General features: G+C 51.6%; 1 long non-coding RNA gene across 1 annotated transcript in view; it reads right to left on the bottom strand.

The window, feature by feature from the left end:
* Nucleotides 1–8,597: 8,597 nt before the first annotated feature.
* The window catches only part of LOC138582643 (uncharacterized), an 86,279-nt gene continuing 72,844 nt past the window's right edge, over nt 8,598–22,032 (bottom strand). The window contains exon 2 of the long non-coding RNA XR_011305056.1: nt 8,598–9,340. This is a non-coding gene — a long non-coding RNA (uncharacterized lncRNA). The remainder of the gene's footprint in view (nt 9,341–22,032) is intronic.

Here is a 22,032-nt window from a genome sequence, read left to right as displayed (position 1 = left end):
ATACAATTTCTGTTTTTGTTTTAATTGAGATTGAGACAGAGGACCCAAGAAGCCATGCAAGGTTGGACAGCCAAAAGAAAGGAGGATAGACGATGATTTATAGAATCGTCAAATTAGAGAAAAGAGAGAAAAATCTGTGTGCCGTTGGCATATAGATTGAAAGCCAAAGTCAAGAATCAAAGAAGATAATGGAAAGGTCGTAACTAGAACACAGTCCTGGGGAACACCATAGGAAAGAGGAAAATACTGAGAAGAAGAACCCTTCCAAGAGAGAGTAAAAGATCGATTCGACAGATAGGAGTGAAACCAATGAAGAGAAGAATCAGAAAAACCCAGTGAGGACAGAGTAGTGAGCAGAATAGGATGCTCCACAGTGTCAAAGGCAGCACTAAGATCTAGCAGAACAAGAATAGAAGAGAGTTTGTGATGATAAACATGAAGAATAAAGTCAGAGACAGAAAGAAGAGCAGTTTCTTTAGAGAAACATGTACCAAAGTCAGATTGAGAAGAAGGGAGAAAGTTGTACGTGTTAAAATAAGAGCTGAGTTGCGCATAGACAAGGTGCTCAAGAATTCTGGAGAGATACTGCAAGATAGAAATGGGGCAGAGATTTGAAGGATCAGCACTTCCAAGAGAGGGCTTTTGAGAAGGGAGTGATGGTAGCAACCTGAAAGGTAAAAGGATAGTCACCAGACAATAGCGTGAGATTGAAAAGAGCGATAGGGCAAGGAATAAATACAGGAAAGAGGGATTTAATGAGAGATGTAGGCAAAGGATCAGAAGGAACAGCAGTGGGATGTGAACAACAAAATTGCCAGAACTACATCATTTTCACTGACTGACGAGGAAGGGCTAGAAGAAAACAAGAGAGGAAGAGAGGATCTGATGTTATCAACCTTTGAATGAAAGTAGAAAGCAGTATGATTAGCAGTACGAGAAGTTGTGTCCGAAAGAGGGAGGGCAAGGAACTTATTTAATTTAGATTGCAAGAGTCTTGGTGAAGAACTCTGGGAATGATTTAAAGATTGAAAGTAGTTGATTTTATCCTGTTTAAGAAGGTGAGAGAAAGAGTGCAAAAGTTCTGAGAAAAGAGAGAAATTGGCCATAGACCTGGATTTTAACCATTTACGCTCAGCCCTATGAAGCTGAATCCTCAGTCATTCGAGGGAGTCTGAAAGCCAAGGAGGAGGGGGCTCTCCTTTGTGTTTGAATTTAGACAAGGGACATAAAGTGTCAAGAGAAGTAGAGATAACAATGTAGAATCAACACGAGACAAACAGGAGTCAGAAGGTACGAGTTCAACAATGGAATCAACAAGGGAGGAATGGTTAAGATTTTGTGTGTCCCAAAGACGAAGAAATTAAGAAAACTGGACTGTGATTGAAGAATAAGAGGGAAGCGAGAACGAAAAGGATAACAAAAAATGATCAGCATAAGGAATGACACGCGACTGAAATGAGTCAGTGGGAAGACAATCAGCAGAGATAGATACTAAAACAAGAACCTTTCCCTTAGTGTGGGTGGCTGGGGAAGGAAACAAACTAAGATTGTAGGCAAGCGTAGAAAAAAGCAAGGGACAAAAACAAGGATCAGCTGAGTGAACATGTGTCTTGACTTCACCAAGAACAATAAGGGGTGCAGCAAGGGTGCCGATGATAGAAAGCAGACAGTCACTGTCATCACAGAATGACCCCAAGGAACCTGGGGGTGGTAGATGACCAGCACAGTGAGGGGTGAGGGAGTAGAAAAGAAAGGAACATGAAATAAAAAAAAGAAGACAGGAAGAGACAAAGAAAAAAAGGGACAATAATCCAGTTGGGATGAAATAACAAGGCAGTCCCAGCGCCAAAGCATGTAAATCGTATAGAGTGAGAAATGAAAAAGCAGATAAAGTTAAAGCAGCAAGAGTAGCAGTATCAAACTGACACATCCAAGTCTCATTGATACATAAAAAATCAAATTTGTGTGAAGAAAAACAGATTGAGAACAAGGTTAGTTTTGGAAAAAATAGAGTGAGTGTTCCAAAGACCAAAGTGAATAGAAGGAGAAATAAAAGGATAGACATTTGGGTAAATAAGTCTGAGGGGTCAGAAATGCGAGACAGACACAAAGGCAATGTTTTCCCAAAGTTTGCTATTTATTCAAAGTAAAAAGGAGTTCTGATAAATGCCTAACTTTCCCTAACCTAACAGAGAGCTCCCTGCCTGGCAAACTAAAACTAAAGAAGAATGACCTAGTGTCCGAAATACCTCTGGCTCTCACACTAATGCATACAATCAATTTATACAAGGAAAATATGTCTGACTTTTAGTTCAACAAAACTGTTTTGTTATTCAACTCAAGTGTTCTTGAAAGCACTCCTTGCGACCAGGGTTGCACTCCCTTCCCCTGGATCTTTTCAGGAATACTTAAATCACAGTTCTGTTTTAACAAAGTTCTGCTCGAAGCCATAGAAAAATCTTTTCCAACCACAGGGTCTTTCTTGGAGAAACAAGAAATGTCCTTTTCACCCCAGCTGGTTGATAGTTCAAAACAAATCAATGTCTTCCACAATATCTCTCATGCAAGGGTGATTGACTTTCTCCTCAAAGCACAGGTTCCAGAACCAAATGCAATTCTTCTGTTATCATGCAACATTTTCTTTGAAAGAAAGAACTTCTTGTCAAGATAGCACATCACTCTTTCTCAATACTTCTTCGTCAAATAGAACCCTTTCATCAGGATAACACAATGCAATTTGCCTCAGTGATGCTACTGCTTGTCAGCAAATGATAAAGTACATGAATTCTCGTCATTCAACAAAGGTTTTCCACATATCTTTTCCGCCACAAAGATATCAAACCACCATATTCTTTTCCTGGTCCACTCGCCTGCCGGGACTAACCACTCTCTGCCCTTTCCCAGTATACTCGTCTGCCAGGAACAAAACTCCTACAACTAACTTCAAACTTGATGGTAGAGTTGATTCCAGTATTCTCCACACCATCTTTCGGTATGTCTTCACAATGTTTTGGCTGTTGAGAGGGTGAGGTATATGCTTTCCCAAAAGTATATCTCTCAAAAGGGGATTTATGTTTCAGTTACTTGATTAAGGGTTTCTCACAACTTCTTGGCTGTTGGTAATGCTGATTCTGAACTGTTCCCAGTGATTGTCTTAATATGAATTTCTTGTAGCCTCTTGGCTGTATGTAGTATGGGTTAAAGGCTTTCCCCACTTGTAGTTTGCCCAAAGTCTTTTGATAGCCTCTTGGCTGTGGGTCATCCTGATTATAATATTTTCCCTCATTTAATCCCTTATGAGGGAACTTTCTTCTTTGTCGATTAGCTTCATTTTCTTTAACTATTTGCTATTCATTGAATAAGTTCAGCTTTGATTTATCAATGGTTCAATATTCAAAATTATAGTTTTGTGACAACTTTCATATACAGAGCGTCCCAGGGTCAGCATTCACTTTCTGACAACTCACTGGTTCTCTCTGGCATCTCCTGGTGGCTATCAGGCTCTGTGGCGGTGTTTCTGCATTCAGCCTGCTTTCTCTCCTGCCTCTGCGAGCCTTGGGTAAGTTGGGCTGAAGTGTCTGGGGTCAACGACAGCTCTGGTGATCATCCGCGGCTTCACCCATCTGCCCACGCTGCTCTCAAAGCACATCTCCTTCTCATTTGGGCTTCTTCTTAGTATGCTGCTTTCTGCTATGCATACTCAATTCTTCTTGTTATCACCTTGTTGGGTGACTCCTGCTAGCGGGCTTCTATCCGTGGCTGCCTCTGCACATCGGATGATGGTAGCTACCTCAGTTACACTTCCCACACAGCCATTAATGGTTCCTGACCTTATTTGTCTGCTTCAACTTCAATTTCATTCTCTTCCTCTCCTTCCTTCTCCAGCTGGGCCTCATCTTGGGTTTTAAATATCCCGCTCAGGTGCTTTATTTGGTAACAACTATACTACACCTTTGAGTATTCACCATTCTGAGTCCTCGTTGCCTTTTCCTCGTCTCAGTACTTTTAGCATTATGGGAACTGAAGTCCATAAAAGAGCGTGTAACATTAAGTTGTTCGATTTTACAATACGCCATTGTCAATTCAGGAATTATAGGGAGTTGTAAAATAAGGAGATTGCCACCGTCCCCTGGAATTAGTCATCCGCCCACGTGATCTTCCCACATGACACCACCCTGAGGGTAAGAATTAGGTAGCAGCTGCCTTTCCTTGGCCACATGAGAGGAGACCCATACCTGGTTTCTAGTAATGATCTCACTGGATTCATCACATAAGATCAAGTGTCTTGGTAAATGCAGAGGATGAAAACTACGAAATTGTGAGACATGAAGAGGGGTGTTCATGAATGAATTAAGGACAATGAAACCACAGATTAACAGATTATGGCATAACCAATCCCAAATACTTATTAATTGTTATATGCAGGTGCAATTAATAGAAAGAAGCCTGGTCAGGTGGAAGGGAGCAGGCCCTTATCAAAACCTGTGCAGAGAAGCTAATAGTGTGGGTGATTGGAGCAACAGAGCAGCAAGCAGTGGAGCACAGGAGGTGGAAGCGAAGGAGATGAAAGTGCCGAAGGAGATGGAAGGAGATGTGGTGATGCAGAAGGAGTTGAAGGGGCAGTATGACGTGGACGTGCAGAAGGAGTTGAAGGTTGGAGGAGGTGAACAAAAAGGAGTAAAGGCGTGATCAAGAGAGGTGGGGAAGGTGGTTGCCAACTGGATGGAGAGAGAGCAAGAGAGGATGGAGGTGTTGAAGAAGCAGTGAAGTAGGGAGAGAGAGAGAGAACCAGACAGGGAGAGAAAGTGGAAAGGAGGACAGATTGGTAGTATTATATGAAACATGAAGGGAGAGAGATGGACATAGGGATATCCCTTGGAAGTATTTGAAGGGTGGCAGCAGACAGAGAACAGCACAAGCCTGCTTGTTTGCGCGGAGTGGTGGAGGGAGAGACAAGCATATGACGAATCATCAAGGAGGTTCATCTATTGCCAGCTCTGTGGCTAGAAGTCCCTAAAGAACAAGTGGGCATCAACTCGGCAAAGCGAGAAGTAAGACAGGGTTGGGTGATAGGTCTTGGCCTATCTCACCACTTTGGAGTAGTTGTGGAACTCCCTGTAAAAGACCATGGGCCTCATTACATGGATGGCGGTAAGGGATTACCGGCACCGGTAAGGGCACCGGTGCCGGTAATCCCTTACCGCCCTACTACATGGTCCCTTTGCTGGTCCCTACCTTAACGGCTGGTTTTATCAGCCGTTAAGGACGGGACCCGCAAAGGGACCTTGGAGGCAATTACGGCACCACAATTTGCGGTACCGTAATTGCCACCTTCCCCATTCCCATTGAGCCCTATGGGGGCTCAAATGGGAATGGGGAAGGGCTAATTGTGAATGGGGAATTACGACCCTGCCAACCTTGGAATGGGGCGGTAATTCCTCCATTCACCATGGCGGGATCGGTAAATTACTGGCGCCAACCATGGCGCTAATAGCGCCATGGTTACCGCCTTCCGTGTAATGAGGCCCCATGTAACTTCAAAAATGAATATGTGCAACACCTAAGTGGTGCTATTCAGGACATGACCTACCAGTAGAGAAGCTGCCCAGAGACCGGGCCGTCAGTTGTATTTGTAAGCTTTAAACCAAAGAGTGTGAGTGGCACAGAGGGGAGACCTGAAAAGAATTTTGAAAGAAACTTTCAATTCCAAAAGACTTTCCTTTGCCATTCCGAACCTCATTTCCAGTTGCCCAACATTGTACTTAGTCCCAAATACACCTTTCCGAACTAAACCTATAAGTTGCTCCATGACAGATAATGTCAGAAGTGGGATACACCTAAAGCCTGCTCGTCATCTGCAGATGCAACTCTCAGAGTAGAGGAGATTCAATATTGTCCTGGTTGCCCTTCCAAGTCACCCTCAGAGCTGCTGGGTTTGACCTATTCGAAACAGTAGACGTGGAAGTCCCTCCTAGAGTTAAGGAGGGATTATGGCTGAATCAGGTTCTGTCTTAAGTACAGTATACATACGGGGGCAGGCATAGTAAACTGCGTATATCAGGGAGGGCAAAGGTTTCTTTCAATCGGGCATGACGCACATAGGCATATAGTAGCGAGTGCAACCATTGGGGCTGAGGAGAGATAAGGAACAATTAGTACTTGTACTGGTGTAATGGGCTCCCAATCGCCCAGATGGATAGATCCCTTTCAGATCCTCTGACTCCCTGGGTGCATGGTCCTAGTCGCTAATCTTACTAGTCACTGAGCTGACAAGCAAGTACTGGCATGCGACTAAATAAACTCGACAGAAAGCAGGAGCAGGAATGTTCACTGAGATGAGTCAATGGCAGTTGAGGTCTTTCACTCAAATCTTGGGGGACAGATGAGATATACTGATGGCGTACGGCACGGGCAAAGAGATAGATTTGTAGGTTGCTGTGAAACACATGTGGCTTGCATCTTCGGGTAGCTGAATCCTCAGACAGAGTTAACTAACTGCAGTAGTACCTCCAGGAAGTACAGTGCCGGTGGAAAGAGTGGGCCGTGATAAAACTTGCAACTGGATTGAACTGACACGGGCAGAGAACCCCATTGCATCTTTGACATGCTACAAAAGATCCGGAGAATCAGAAAGATACCTGCCAGAAGGTAGCTTCCTGCAAGGCAGGATTCTACCTGGTCCGATCCTTGGCAAGACGACATTTACGGGAAGCCTAAAAGAAATAAAAGTGACTTTATGACAGACAAGCTTCACTAGAAAGATTTCAAGCAGGGGACATGATCTTGGTCCTCTTTCCACCATCTGTGGGATCTACGGATTAACACAGGGGATTGCAGAACTACTGAAATGTAACGGGTAAGGTTTTGCTCGTAACTCTGCCTAGCTGAGATATCTGGTGCTTACTCCAGTTCTAAGTGGGCACTCTGCAAACAGATATCTTTCTCTATTTTGCTAAGTACATTTTAAGATTGATTGTATTGACAATTTAACAAACACGCACCAAAGACTTCCGTCATATGGAAGATAGACAATCTTAATTTCCAGTCCACTGTGAAGCAATTACATCATCAGTTACCAGTTGTTATGTCTGTGGTGCCAGTTAAGAATTCCAGCGGTGAAAATGGGTTAGATTTCAGTGAAAATCATGGCATCTCACATCAAAGTAGAGCAGTGGTAACACGTGTTGTATGATTATTTTTTTTGGGGCCATGAAGGATCCTTGAGGATCTGGGCTTAGGGCTACTCTGATCCATTGTTGCCCAAACACATCTTTCTGATAGACTAAGCAGACTGTCCATTCTTTGCGCCCGGGGATGGGCGCGGCTACCCATCCCCTTTCCTATCAGGACTCTTCCTGTTCTCATGGGTATCTCACCAGTGGCTATGTGAAGTGCCATCCAGGGGTTCAAAACTAAACCACACACTGATGTTCATGCTGCCCGATGCTATGGCCCGGGCACCCTTCATTTGTAACCCACAAATAACAGCAATGGTCACCATTAGAGAAGGGCACCTAGCCCTAAAATGGAGTAGTGATCCTCGTCATACCCCCCAAAGTCAGTGGCATCCGGTACCATCTCAGAGAAAGGCCTGTATATGTCAAGCAGCCTAAAACCCAGACACAGTGGCCACTGTGGTCATGTGTCCATGTAAGGGAAGCTAACAGGCCAATGTCCATTGGAGAATGGTAAAGGGGTGCAGATATAAAATGGGAGATTGAAATGATAGACTAGGTCACTCATCTTTATGTACAACTGCACACCGCACAAGACATGTGATTAAACACAGCAGTTCTGAGACGCAGCCGGACTGTGCAGTACGCTTACACAGCACACAAAGATGGATCCTTTTGTGGGGAGAGATGCTCACAGGTTAGGCAGTCAGACCAAGAGCATGGGCATGCTGAAATGGGTATAGTTTGAGAGCTTGGTTTGGTGCCTGCTGCCATGGCCAAGTCGCCCTGATTCTGTGCCATCTGACTGCCAACACACAATGGCCGAAAGAGGCACAAGCTCACACGGTTCCACTCACTCGTGCTGCAGGCATCTAACGCCAGAATGACGCATAATTGACTTACCAGCCACCGTTTACCCCCTAAAAGTAAGAAAATACTGCCAACAAAAACTATACAGTAGAAATACTGGGAAAATACTGATAGGAGGAGCCTGCCCACTGCTTCCATGACGTAGCTCCATTGATGGTACCAGCCGAGTAGAGTCATGGGAAGAAAATCAGATAGTATTGCTGCTGATCTCAAGAGGACTTGTACAATAACAATATATCTCTTTATTTACATTAAAGACTAGGTGCGATTAAGTATGGATATTCGTTTCAGAGGAAAAACATATTTACTCGCTGAAAAAATTGCCTAGTTAGGAAAAAAGAATTACTTTTCTACTCATTAAAAAAACAGTTTACTCACAACTTATAGGTAGTAAAGTGCGCCCAGTTCAAAAACTATTTGGAGCCCTGTCTCACTCCATAGAGTAAGGTGCCACACACAGGATTCGCTGCAGCCTAGCACACTTTGCCCAGCTTCTGCTAAGGCCTTTCACCCTTTCCATTCACAGTGCTCACACAATGACTGCAGGGGCGGTTCAGAGTGCATTCCCTTTAATTCTCTGTCTTCTCATTGGCATGTCTAGTGTATCTGTCATCATTCTCATTGGCATCTGTCATTTAATTGTTCGTGTTCTCCATGAATCTCGCCCTTGGATCTGGACACTCGTCCCTGGTTGGAACCTCCTTGATCACAGATGGCATCAACACAACCCTGACCTTCTTCTCCCTGCATTCCTTGCCCTCCTTGCCTAGAGAGTGTAGAGAGTGTCTGTCCGGGTCCCTGCTCCCTTCCAGTGCGTGTAGCCGGGCAGTGGCCTCCGTCAACATGTCCATCACCAGCTCCAGCTGCAGTTTTAGGTAGTTGTTCTCCTCCCGCAGGGCCCTGTTGCGGGCCTTTAACTTCTTCTCATGCGACCGGGATGGCTGGCACGGTGGGCCCTCCAACCGCCATTGGCCGTGCTGGAAGACATACTGCTGGTGGGCGATACAGACCCGTGGCGAGCCGTGCTCCAGGCTCAGGTCACACATCCGGGCCTTGGGGTTTCGCAGGTGGAAGGTGGACACTGAGCAGGCCTGGCGGATTGGGGAGCGCTTTGGGTTGAACTTTGAGCAGCAGGCATATTTTCCGAAGAGGGGAGAGCAGAGCGGGTATCCATCCATAGCAATGGGGGGCATAGGGCGGAGAGCATTCTGGGCCAGGGAGGGGAGAGGCGTAGTGCTGCACATCATGTTTACGTGGCAAGAAATCGTTGTAAATGGAGGAGACACCAGTCATGTCTGAAAGACAGAAAGATTGGGAAGGAAATTAAAAAATGTATGATTTCTCTTTCTCTCTCTCTCTCCCTCTCTCCCTTCACCCCCCGTCCCCCTCTCTGTTTGTTTTTCACTCTCTATCTCTGTCCCTGTGTCTCAATGCAAAACATTTGAGGAGCACAGGTCACCTTATTCTCGAAGGTAAGCTGTGCATTTCAGGGGAGCTGGGCAGTAGCCCAGATGATGCACTGGCCAGCCCCCATGCATGCATTAGTGCATGACAGGCTCCCACATGGGTGCTGGAAGCGCATTTCACAGTGACAGACCCTTAAAGAGACTGTGATTGTGAAATGCACAGCAAAAAGCACTTCTATCCCTGTCTGAGGAGTAGAAATGCAAGTGGGACAGCAGCGGTTCATAGAGCTGGGGTTCCACTTAAAGAAACGCATGACAGGGTCAGAAATGGCATTATGCATTGCACCCCCGTCCCCATCCCCCGCTCTTTGTGTAAAAAGACATAGGGAATTGGAAAAATGCACAGAAAAGTTTTCTGATTTGCACAAATGTGGAAAGAGGGACATTTGATTCCAAATGCTGTTTGTGAATTGTGCCCATCTCTGTTTGTCACAAGCGGTGAGAGTCTCATTGTCATGTTCATGAATCCTAGAGCTACCCAAAACGCTGCTGAAAGCTGTGCAGCCAGAAAATAAAGCACAGATATCTCGATGGGGTGGAGCCTGTGTTTTGTTTTGCAAAGGAAACTATTTAAAATAACAAGTAAAGGGAATTATTAATTGTACTAACATTGTAAACTGGCTGTTTTTTTAATGTGTCCATGTTCATTGTTAATGATGACTTCCAGGATATATTGTGCAATGCTCTTTATCAAAATCTAGAACAACTATATATGTAATTTTCTGATAGAAGGTTATCATTCCAAGGTGGGAAGTCTAGTACACCCCTGTTCTACTCTTTTGAATATCCCTATGAGAAAGGCAAAGGGTACAAATAACACAGAGAAAGGTTCCTTGCTGCTTTGCATAAAATCAAACATAAGAAAAAACACAAATATTTACATTAGCCAAATATGTCTGTGATAAAATGGTTGCATGCTTGAATCACTAAGTGCATAATGCTCACTGGTCTTGGTGCTCATTTCATTTTTCACATCACGCATGCCAACATTAAAGTGTTTGTGTCCATGAATCATAAATACCTATTCATACAAACTCAGGCTTTGGGTAAGAGGAGAAAATGGCTAGCACATTTCTCACTGTCTTGGGGTTTTTGGGCCGTCTTACTTCCTGTTTTCAAAGTTAGTGTCCCCCCCTTCGTTTTGCAGAATTTTAGAAGAGGAGGGGCTGGGTAAGTGAAGCCAGGTCTCATGGTCAATGCCGGGCACATGCTCAGTCCCCAATTCACAGGCATCCTCAGCGATTTACAGATGCAGGATGTGGCGATGTAAAGAAGCATGTAATGCTAGAAGGTGAATCCAAATTTATTGTGGGAAGCGCAGAGAAACAAGTCAATCACTGCTTTTTAAATTCCTCCATCCTTCACCATTCCACTAATTTTCATTGATATACAAGTATTCTGCAACTGGCATTACCCACAAGACTGTACCATACCACAACCCAAAAGTCCAGGCTACGTTAGGCACTACAACACAACACAACACACGCCTTCCCCTTTACAACTTCAAAGACAGAGTTACTACTTTTCGTCTCGGGAAGATAGCTCAGGGGCAACATGCTCGCCTTGGAAACAGGACGACACAGAGCAACACAGGTTTGATCTCCGGGTCTGCGCTTAGAATTCTTTGGGTATTAAGCACGTTATAAATAACCAATCATATCATACTGGAGACAAAGCAGCAAAGACACTACATATAGAGGAACACAACTTACGGTTCACAACATGGGCCTCATTACGAGTTGGGCGCAAAGGGATACCGGGCACCGGTAAGGACACCGGTGCCGGTAATCCCTTTGCGCCCTATTCCGAGTACCCTTAGCGGGTCCCTTCCTTAACGCCTGGTTTTACCAGGCGTTAAGGAAGGGACCCGTTAAGGGACTTTAGAGCTAATAACGGTGCCGCAATTTGCGGTACCGTTATTAGCGCCTTCCCCCTTCCCATTGAGCCTTATGGGGGCTCAAATGGGAATGGGGAATGGCTTTTTCAATGGGGACTTACCGGTCCCGCAAAGGTCGGAATAGACCGGTAAGTCCCCATTGAACCAGGGCGGCCTCGGTACCGGTATTGGAGGTAGTTATGGCGCTAATAGCGCCATGATCACCTCCAAACTCGGAATGAGGCCCATAGAGTCTCATTTCCAGCAGGGAGACATTTCCTACTGAAACCATTGCTGCCTCTTGCATGGCAGTATATCTGCAACATCATGAGTGGCTGTGTGGCAACGTTAGTCCCCATTCACAGAGTCAGACAGGCTGCCATTAGCGTTTTGGAGGAATTATTGTCAGAGGTAAACCCACAGGCAAAAGTTCCTCTACTTTTTTAACAGGAAGGAGGAGTGAAAACCTCCATCAAAGTGCTGCAAGTTTTCCCTACATTTTCACCTTCACGCTATACTTGGAAAACGGCAGTACAGTAATTCCGTTACCACCACTTTTTTACTGCACCACCATACTTGGAATGAGGACCATTGGCTTCTTTTTAGGTACAAGAATACCATTGCTTCCAGGAACACTACTGATGGACACAGGGACGCTTCCGTGTATGCTGGCCTCTCTCTCACTTCTGTACCAATGATCTGGTGGTCTTACTGCAGGATATCGTAACTACCTTCTACGTTTTGATAAATATTTACAGGGTAATTCATAGAATTTCGCAGAAAAGTGTCGCAAGCGGCTGGCGTAGAGTGTCCGCGTGCGATTGTCTGCGCCAGGCACGTGCGCTAAAACCGATTTCCGCGCACAGCGTATTCATGGATTCCATGCTCCCAAACCAGCCGTGGCGCAGAGAATCGCAGCGACCCTGCAGCATCGCCAGTAACGCCCCCAAGAACGCCCTCGCGCAAGGAAAAGCCATCAACATCGCTAAATCATCGCAAAGGGCTGCGCCAACCCTGGACCAGTTTACAGGGCTGCCAAACAAGGAACGCAAAGCGGGCAACCTTCATATCAGGAGTACGCGGGAAGTTTTACACGCGATTAGCCAGGGTACGTGTATTACAGGGGTACGCGGGAAGTTTTACACGCGATTAGCCAAGGTACGTGTATTACAGGGGTACGCGGGAAGTTCAACACGCGATAGTCCAGGGAACGTGTATTACAGGGGTACGCGGGAAGTTCAACACGCGATTGTCCAGGGAACGTGTATTACAGGGGTATGCGGGAAGTCTTACATGCGATTAGCCAGGGCACGTGTAATACAGGGGTACGCGGGAATTATCACACGCGATTTGGCAGGGTACGTGAATTACAGGGGTGCGTGGGAATTATCACACGCCATTTTGCTGGGTACGTGTATTACAGGGGTGCGTGGGAATTATCACACGCCATTAGGCTGGGTGGGTCCTCACAGGTGTTCCCTGTACACCCTCCACGGCCCCTGCAGGCAGCCCACAAAACAGGGGACTACCCTGCACACCTGCTCATGTCCCCCTGCACCACCACCCCCCACCATCCAGGGGCATCCTCCACCAGGCCCCGACCCATGTCTCCCACCACCCCCACCCCCCAGCAGTGCAGGGGCACCCACCACCAGGCCCCCACCCATGTCTCCTACCACCCCCACCCCCCAGCCACCAGGGGCAGCCTCCACCAGGCCCCCACCCATGTCTCCCACCACCCCCACCCCCAAGCACTGTGGGGCACCTGCCAGCAGGCCCCCACCCATGTCACCCACCACCCCCACCCCCCAGCAGTGCAGGGGCAGCCTCCACCAGGCCCCCACTCATGTCTCCCACCACCCCCACCCCCCAGCCACCAGGGGCACCCTCCACCAGGCCCCCACTCATGCCCGACTCATGTCTCCCACCACCCCCACCCCCCAGCAGTGCAGGGGCAGCCTCCACCAGGCCCCCACCCATGTCTCCCACCACCCCCACCCCCCAGCAGTGCAGGGGCACCCACCACCAGGCCCCCACCCATGTCTCCTACCACCCCCACCCCCCAGCCACCAGGGGCAGCCTCCACCAGGCCCCCACCCATGTCTCCCACCACCCCCACCCCCAAGCACTGTGGGGCACCTGCCAGCAGGCCCCCACCCATGTCACCCACCACCCCCACCCCCCAGCAGTGCAGGGGCAGCCTCCACCAGGCCCCCACTCATGTCTCCCACCACCCCCACCCCCCAGCCACCAGGGGCACCCTCCACCAGGCCCCCACTCATGCCCGACTCATGTCTCCCACCACCCCCACCCCCCAGCAGTGCAGGGGCAGCCTCCACCAGGCCCCCACCCATGTCTCCCACCACCCCCACCCCCCAGCAGTGCAGGGGCAGCCTCCACCAGGCCCCCACCCATGTCTCCCACCACCCCCACGCACTGTGGGGCACCTGCCAGCAGGCCCCAACCCATGTCACCCACCACCCCCACCCCCCAACAGTGCAGGGGCATCCTCCACCAGGCCTCCACCCATGTCTCCCACCACCCCCATCCCCCCGCCACCAGGGGCACCCTCCACCAGGCCCCCACTCATGTCTCCCAGCGTGCTACGTGTATTTCAGGGGTGCGCGGGAAGTTCCACTCGCGAATAGCCTGGGCGCGTGTATTTCAGGGGTGCGCGGGAAGTTCCACACGCGAATAGCCTGGGCGCATGCATTTCAGGGGTGCGCGGGAAGTTTTACACGCGATTTGGCTTGGTACGTGTATTACAGGGGTGCGTGGGAATTATCACACGCGATTAGGCTGGGTGGGTCCTCACAGGTGTTCCCTGTACACCCTCCACGGCCCCTGCAGGCAGCCCACAAAACAGGGGACTACCCTGCACACCTGCTCATGTCCCCCTGCACCCCCACCCCCCAGCAGTGCAGGGGCATCCTCAACCAGGCCCCCACCCATGTCTCCCACCACCCCCACCCCCCAGCAGTGCAGGGGCACCCACCACCAGGCCCCCACCCATGTCTCCTACCACCCCCACCCCCCAGCCACCAGGGACAGCCTCCACCAGGCCCCCACCCATGTCTCCCACCACCCCCACCCCCAAGCACTGTGGGGCACCTGCCAGCAGGCCCCCACCCATGTCACCCACCACCCCCACCCCCCAGCAGTGCAGGGGCAGCCTCCACCAGGCCCCCACTCATGTCTCCCACCACCCCCACCCCCCAGCCACCAGGGGCACCCTCCACCAGGCCCCCACTCATGCCCGACTCATGTCTCCCACCACCCCCACCCCCCAGAAGTGCAGGGGCCGCCTCCACCAGGCCCCCACCCATGTCTCCCACCACCCCCACCCCCCAGCAGTGCAGGGGCACCCACCACCAGGCCCCCACCCATGTCTCCTACCACCCCCACCCCCCAGCCACCAGGGGCAGCCTCCACCAGGCCCCCACCCATGTCTCCCACCACCCCCACCCCCAAGCACTGTGGGGCACCTGCCAGCAGGCCCCCACCCATGTCACCCACCACCCCCACCCCCCAGCAGTGCAGGGGCAGCCTCCACCAGGCCCCCACTCATGTCTCCCACCACCCCCACCCCCCAGCCACCAGGGGCACCCTCCACCAGGCCCCCACTCATGCCCGACTCATGTCTCCCACCACCCCCACCCCCCAGCAGTGCAGGGGCAGCCTCCACCAGGCCCCCACCCATGTCTCCCACCACCCCCACCCCCCAGCAGTGCAGGGGCAGCCTCCACCAGGCCCCCACCCATGTCTCCCACCACCCCCACGCACTGTGGGGCACCTGCCAGCAGGCCCCAACCCATGTCACCCACCACCCCCACCCCCCAACAGTGCAGGGGCATCCTCCACCAGGCCTCCACCCATGTCTCCCACCACCCCCATCCCCCCGCCACCAGGGGCACCCTCCACCAGGCCCCCACTCATGTCTCCCAGCGTGCTACGTGTATTTCAGGGGTGCGCGGGAAGTTCCACTCGCGAATAGCCTGGGCGCGTGTATTTCAGGGGTGCGCGGGAAGTTCCACACGCGAATAGCCTGGGCGCATGCATTTCAGGGGTGCGCGGGAAGTTTTACACGCGATTTGGCTTGGTACGTGTATTACAGGGGTGCGTGGGAATTATCACACGCGATTAGGCTGGGTGGGTCCTCACAGGTGTTCCCTGTACACCCTCCACGGCCCCTGCAGGCAGCCCACAAAACAGGGGACTACCCTGCACACCTGCTCATGTCCCCCTGCACCCCCACCCCCCAGCAGTGCAGGGGCATCCTCAACCAGGCCCCCACCCATGTCTCCCACCACCCCCACCCCCCAGCAGTGCAGGGGCACCCACCACCAGGCCCCCACCCATGTCTCCTACCACCCCCACCCCCCAGCCACCAGGGACAGCCTCCACCAGGCCCCCACCCATGTCTCCCACCACCCCCACCCCCAAGCACTGTGGGGCACCTGCCAGCAGGCCCCCACCCATGTCACCCACCACCCCCACCCCCCAGCAGTGCAGGGGCAGCCTCCACCAGGCCCCCACTCATGTCTCCCACCACCCCCACCCCCCAGCCACCAGGGGCACCCTCCACCAGGCCCCCACTCATGCCCGACTCATGTCTCCCACCACCCCCACCCCCCAGAAGTGCAGGGGCCGCCTCCACCAGGCCCCCACCCATGTCTCCCACCACCCCCACCCCCCAGCAGTGCAGGGGCACCCACCACCAGGCCCCCACCCATGTCTCCTACCACCCCCACCCCCCAGCCACCAGGGGCAGCCTCCACCAGGCCCCCACCCATGTCTCCCACCACCCCCACGCACTGTGGGGCACCTGCCAGCAGGCCCCAACCCATGTCACCCACCACCCCCACCCCCCAGCAGTGCAGGGGCATCCTCCACCAGGCCCCCACCCATGTCTCCCACCACCCCCACCCCCCAGCAGTGCAGGGGCATCCTCCACCAGGCCCCCACCCATGTCGACCACCACCCCCACCCCCCAGCAGTGCAGGGGCATCCTCCACCAGGCCCCCACCCATGTCACCCACCACCCCCACCCCCCAGCAGTGCAGGGGCAGCAGGCAGTCAGGCAGCAGCAGGTGGGAGCGTGCTCGGGGCTCTGGGGGGCAGTAGTTCGGCCTTCCGGGCAGGAGCGTGGTATTCCGTGTTCGTACACGTGGCCAGCTTGGTACGGAGTGATTTTGCACGTGAAAATCCTGCACGTCAGTGTGAAAACTGAGGAAAGGCCCTCAGCGCGTAAGCGCGTCTGTGACGTGACCCGCACAGGTGTATCCCACACAGCACGTGATGACAGAGCACACGTGGAAAGACTGCACGTCAGAGTGTAATCGCGTGTGATTGGTGGAAATGGCCCTACACGCAGAAGTGACAAAGCATGTAATTGGTGGAAATGGCCCTACACGCAGAAGTGACAAAGCGTGTAATTGGTGGAAATGGCCCTACACGCAGAAGTGACAAAGCATGTAATTGGTGGAAATGGCCCTAGCGCGTACACGCCGCGTAAGTGACGCTGGACGTGTGGGCCTGTATAAAAGGTACGTGTAGAACACGTTTCCTTGTACGTGCTTTTCGTGGAGAGCGAGTGGGTGAATTCTGTACTTCTTGTCGTTTCACACGCAATTTACTTCACGGCGTTTCAAGTTCGTATTCCCTGTTACCTCTGACAGCTTTTTCTCTTTTTTCTCTTTTACTGGTTTACCTGGGCCTGTTCCCTCAAACAGTGTTCCCTTCTACTGTTGTCCTGTCTCCTCAGACAGCGTACAAATCTTCTTTTGGCGGGGGTGTTGCCAACCAAACGTGCTCCTTTTACACGCTCGTTTACCAGGCAGACGGTGAGTCACGCACGTATCTAACATCTGTGCTTGCCCCGTGTGTAGCCTACCCCTTCAGAGGTCATTCTAGGCTGCGTGTGACACGCATACGTTCATTCTTGTGTTACTGGGTGCCACAGCGTAGTGCAGGTTTTTCTTTCTGCACACGTGGTCTAGGAGGGGTTGCGTGCACGTCATCTCCCTTTTTTGGGCCTCCTGTGCGTTGCGTGACCCGTCATCTTTCCCCAGGGGTTACATTCAGCCTTGCTAGAGCACTAGGGTACAATTACCATCTGGTACCCAACCCCTTTGACCCCCAATTGCCCAGGACAATAGTCTACATCCACTCCCATACACACATTAACATCAGTGCCATGGCTGGGAGGCGAGGATTCCGTAAGGGTGGCAAAGGTGGAAGAGCCACAAGTGGTGGCCGTGGTGGATCCGGTAGGGGACGTGGTCGTAACTTGCAGGGTGAGCCTGTCCCCCCATGTGTGGAGGACCAGTCATGGGCAGCCATAATCCCCCCCTCCCCCCTCCCGTTGAGGCTGATGTGGCTGACACCATCCATGCTCAGCCCTTGTTGGACCAGCCCATTGTGGCACCAGACCTGGCTGACTCCATGGCTGACTTCCAGGTCAGCAGGGCTACGACACGTGCGCTGGTGCACGTTGATGCCATCATGCCACGTGCATCTGGGGCAGCAAGGTCATCTGCTGCACCAAGGAGGCAGGGCGGAGAGGCTGCAGGGGCAGCTGCGGCTCCATCCACCCCAGCCCTCACACACCCAGCCAGGACAGTGTCGGTCCTAGTCCATGCTGCTGACATTCCCCCTGACACCATCACACTAGAGCCAATGCCTGCACCAACTCCCATGCTGAGTGTGCAATCCCACACTCCTGATACAGAGTCCACCAGGGCTCCTGCCCCTAGTGTCCAGAGCGGCGCAGGACACTCAGGATCACCACCACCTTCCAAGCGGAAGAGGAAGAGTGCTCGTCCGGCACAGGCTGATGCCCCAGACACGGCTACACAGTCCGGCCCGTCCAGGAAGCCCAGCTTCACGGATGACGAACTGAATGCACTTGTCGAGTATGTGTCCGGACATGACAACGAGATGGTCATTGTTGCAGGATCCAAGACCACACCTGCACAACGCCAGGCACACTGGCAGACCGTTGCGGACATCGTAAGTGCCCTTGGAATCGTGAGGCGCACAGCCAATGATTGCTATAAGCGCTGGAATGACCTAAAGCGCAGGGCAAAGAGTAAGCTGGCCTCAAGTCATGCCGCAACTCTAGTGACTGGAGGTGGGTCTCCAGTAGTAGACATGGAACTCACTCCACATGAGTCAGTCGCTGGGACCTACATCACGGAGGAACAGATCCAAGGCGTGGGAGATCTGGCTGATTACGAGGCATTGTCCGGTGAGTGCACATGCATGTGTGTGTCATCCATGTGCATGGTGTGTGTGTGAGGGCTTCTGTTTGTGTGCCAGGTGAGAGTGTGTGCGCCTGAGTCGTATGGGTCAGCCATGTGCTTCATGCAATACTTCCTGCGCAGCTGCATTTGGCCATAGCAGTATCCCTTCTGCCAACAGTAGACATCTAGCCCAACTGCACGCCAGTTGCCCTTGAAGTGTCACCTTGCCACAAGATAGTTGCTTATTATTCACTGTTCATTCAGTCAGATTGTTTGCATTCCCCCACTTTTACTAGCCATGTCGCTGTCCACTAGTCACATGTCTGACATGGCTATGGTGAAGTGGAGTGACTTTGTTACCTGGATATCATTTGTACACACATGTCCCTGTGCAATTGGACCATTTCAGACTGGCAGCTCCAGGTGAAAAATCTGACCTGTTAGAATCAGAAAAGCAATTACATGCGGGAACTGGACTGAATGAATAGGTGCTGCCCTCCTTTCCATCTTCACTCAATAGCAATGGTACATGCCATCTGTGTGATGGCATGTGTGTTTCACCTGGCAATCACAGGCCAATGTGTGATGCCACTGCCAGGCAGCATGCAGAAAATGTGTTCATTTTCCATCTTGGTGTCGTCAGTGTGTGCCATTTGCCTGCACTTCATACGCAGTGAGGGTGCATACATGGGAGGGTTTTAGTCATGTGGGGCATGTGTCAATCAAGTACTGGTTCTCTTGCTTCTCAGCCCTCATTGTGTGCCATGGTGCTAATGCCTGTTTCCATTTCTTTGTTTTCATGTCTTTGCAGGGGAAGACGCACCTGATACTGCTGGGGTTGTGGAGATGGTGCAGACCCAGGAGGGGTCCGAGGGCCGACCAACCACCAGTGAGGGACGTGGTGTGGTGGTGGGGGAGAACCCACAAGTGCTGCAGGTCGTGCTCTCAAGGGGTGTCTCTGGCTGCACCTCCCCCGAGCTGTACTCAGGTGTTGATTCGGATGAGACCTACGTGCCGTCGCAGGTGAGTGTTCCAGGGAGGGATTCTGTTCTGTCTCACCCACCTGCACCAGGGTCAGAACCCTCCATGGGGATGTCAGTGTTGGCAGCTACGCCTTTGGTGGTTACGGATGCAGGGTCACACTCCGCGACATCTGATCCTGTTCCTGGGCCAGCAGATCAGAGGGGGAATGCAGTCCTGCAGCCTCAGGCAGTGCCGGCACAGCAAGGCGCAGTTCGCCTTGCCCCAGACAGGTGTGGTGCCCGCCGACGTGGTGGCCGTACGCCACCTGGCAATACCGCATGGGAGCAATCCATTTACGGTATGGCAACCCAACAGGCTGCATCATCCGAGATGATGGCTCAGGCCATGGATAGGGTGGCCACTTCCATTGTCCCCCCAGAAAGGCTGATGGAGCGACTAGAGCAGGCAACCGACTCCATCTGCCAGTCACACAGGGAGGACATGTTGGGGTCCAACAGGGACAGGCGGGCGGCACTGGCGACTCTGCAGGAGGCCATCTCCATTGAGTCCCAGGGCCACAGGGAAGCGCTGAGGCAGGAGCTCCTTCACCTCAGGACGACTCTTGTTGAGCTTGAGGCTTCAACACACCAAAGGACAGAACAGCAGCTGGAGCGTCTCACCCGTACGCTCTCAGCTGAGATGCAGGCAACGAGGGCGGAGGTCCGGGCATCCCGTGAGTTGTTGCATGGGGACCTCCGCACACTCATCCTCCAGAACCAGACCTACCACACCCGCATGCTTGCAGCCATGGAGGAGCAGACTAGGGCCTTGCGTGGGCTGCCTCCCATAGTGCAACCACCTCCGGATGCAGCTGCACAGGGTGATAATAGCGACAGCAGTGATACTCCCACAACAGGGTAGCCGTGTGGGCCATGAGCCCATGGAGGTGTTTTATTTTCCCAGGATCCACGCAGGTGGGTTCTGGTGTGCATCCTGTCCTCGGACCTCCTGGGTGGCCTCCCCAACCCCCCCGGGCCCATCAATGGCCATTTTTGATTGTTTCTTATTTTTATTTTTATTGTTATTTATTTTATTCCCTATTCTTTTGGGACGATTTGTTGGCTTCCGTGGTTCCTGTGGGCATACGCTGCATTGTGGCTGGGCACATGCAGGCTTGTAATGTATTTGGTTCAGATGCTTGGGTTTGAGTCACACACACCCCTCCTGCTTCCCGTTTCCATGGGCTTGCAAAGGGTGTGCCCAAGTGACAGTGAATTACACAGTGACGTTGGACTCCCATGAGCTGTGTGGGCAGTCTGTAGTCAATACTGTGTATACATTCCTAGTGCATATTGCTGTTGTGTTGTACACTGCATGTTGCATTGATGTGTAACTCATCTTCTGTGTCTACCTCCCAATTTGCAGGTCCCTTCCTCATGTCTACACAAGGACCTCTAGTCTGGAGATGGGGTCCATGTTGGCAGCAGTGCACCTACAACTCTACATGGCGCCAACACTGCACAGTTGGTGGTGGTGGGAGTGCAGGCATTTCCAGGTGGTGAGACTACTAATATGTAACATTTGTGATGTCATGTTAATGGTAGTACGTGCTCAAGTATGTTGTTGGTCCGGCATTGCTGTGAGCATTTCAGGTGTTGCAGGTTTCCAATAGGGACACTGTACATAGTGACACTAGTGTCATGTTGTGGGGATTACTTTGTTTACCTGCAAATAGCATGACATGGCACGGTGTGTCGTGTGGCGGTGCTGGGGTTGGGTTGGCTGACATGGCACTGTCCTCTTGTTGCATTTTGCAAGTGGGTATTCTTTTTAGCTGCTTGAATGTGTAACTCCACAAAACTGCATTGGTGGTGTCTGTGTGGGTAGGGATGCACACATTGTGACACTTCCAGGTGAACAATCTCAGGCTGATATGGTATTCACGGTTCATTCTCCAGACATTCAGGATCAGTGTCAGGTTGAGTCATCATTGATTGTCAGATGGAATGTGCCAGGGCAGTGTGCACTCCACAGGGGTGTGATTTCTATGTGAAGTAATTAGCCACTAGCTGTGTACGGGCTGCCTCCCCACGTGCCCTTTCCCCTCCCATGCGCAGCGGCTGTGCATGTGGTTGGGGATGTGGGGCCACCACCATGTCCACGGCCAGGCCCCGGCGTGTTGCAACGTTGTGCAGGACACATGCTGCCACTATGATCCTGCACACTACTGGGGGAGCGTATAACAGCTGCCCGCCAGAACGGTCAAGGGAGCGAAAGCGTGACTTTAGCACTCCGAATGTGCGCTCCACTATGCCCCGGGTTGTAATGTGGGCTGTGTTATATCTTACCTCGGGTGGCGTGGTGGGGTTCCGAATTGGCGTCATCATGTGGGGGCTGAGAGGGTAGGCACTGTCCCCTGTGGAGGTGGTGATTGGTAT

Source organism: Ambystoma mexicanum, chromosome 3q, assembly GCF_040938575.1.
Source record: "Ambystoma mexicanum isolate Mex_15411 chromosome 3q, UKY_AmexF1_1, whole genome shotgun sequence".
Classification (NCBI taxonomy): Eukaryota; Metazoa; Chordata; class Amphibia; order Caudata; family Ambystomatidae; genus Ambystoma; species Ambystoma mexicanum.
Note: the sequence above shows the minus strand (reverse complement) of the source record. Positions and strands in the feature narration are given on the sequence as shown.